We start from the raw sequence: 1576 nt of genomic DNA on the forward strand, positions 1-1576 counted from the left end.
TAAGAATTGACTTTTTAAATACATTATTGTGTTAATAAATTTTTATTCCCCTTTCCCTTTTATATAAAAAAAAATTGTTATAGAAAATTTCTAGTTGCTATTTTAGATTTTAAAATGTGCAATACCTTTTTTTTTAACTTGGTTTAAAAAAACATTCACATTAAAATTGTGACTTTCAATGCTTAAGAAATGATATATAATTTTCTTGAGAATGGAAATTAAATAAACTAAAAGAACAACAAAATGCAATGAAACATCTTCTTTCTGGGAAAGTCTATCAATAATGTAATATAAGTAATGATAAATGCCCATTACTCTTTCCTCCCCTCATATGAGTCAAATTCAACTTAATAGCAGTCTTAATTTAAACTGTTTTAAGCACTGCAAAGGATACATTGGAAAAGTCAGACATGATTTGTACATTCAAAAGTCTAAACTTTTAATTGGAAAGGTTAAATATTTTTTGTAAAGTAATAAGCAAAAAATATAAGACAATACATAATAAGAGGCTAAGTATGACAGAAAATTAAGTGAGACCAAGTGAAAAGTAAGCTAGATGATACAGTGGTCCTTGAGTAAGTAGCAGGCACTGGGACATGCAACTCAACCACCATCATTCAATCTTTTCCTTGGGTTCATCACACAGATCTAAAGAGGTCTGCATTTAGTGGTGAGAATTGTTAAGTCATGGAGCACTTAACATGTGCTCCATGTTAGTATGAAGGAGTATACTAACTAAGAAGTATGCAGAGGACAAGGTAGCATCCTGAGCGGGCTTCGCCTGAGGAGAAGAAAACCATCCTTTATGATACTGCAGGTTCAACTGTGCCCATTTCTATACAGATTGCAGGCTGTGGGTAAAAGGACATTCACTAGCCTACCCACACTGTGATTTCCCATTACTGGCTTACTGTGATCTCAAATGCTTCTCCTTGCAATAATAAAATTAAAAAGGACTATTCCCAGTGAAAAGGTAAAAAACAGAAATGAAATGGGGCTCTGCCAGCGATTTGGAGTGAGCAATTATTTCCTTGCAGGTAAAGTCTGTACTATTGATAATATCTAATTAAGATTATTACTGGGTTGGCAAATCAGCTGAGAATCTCCAACACCTGGTTTAATATATATATACACACACACACACACACACACACACACACACATATATATATATATATATATATGTCATCAGCACTTTAAAAGGAAAAGGGGAGTGTGAGACTTAGCTAGAGTTAAAAGCAAGAAAAACAAAAGAAAAAGAAAGAAAGAAAGAAAACAAAAAAATAAAGAAAAAGCCTTTTCATATCTTTATGTCATTAGTCCATGAAAAACATATGTGACTTTCAGGGGTTGTCTATTATTTTCAAAATATAGGTAAATTTTCTACTTTTTATAAGATTCAAAGTATCAGCATTTCTCTGGCTTCAGTGTTGTTATTATTTCAGAAAGATATCTATTACATGTATTTTTGAATCAGGACTTTTGAGAATCAACCGTTCTGAATAAAGTAAGAAATATGGAGAGAAAAGCAAAACTGGAAGTTCCTATAAAGAAAGAAAACTCTGCCATCAAGGTA

Source organism: Pteropus medius, unplaced genomic scaffold (assembly GCF_902729225.1).
Source record: "Pteropus medius unplaced genomic scaffold, Ma_sr-lr_union100, whole genome shotgun sequence".
NCBI lineage: Eukaryota > Metazoa > Chordata > Mammalia > Chiroptera > Pteropodidae > Pteropus > Pteropus medius.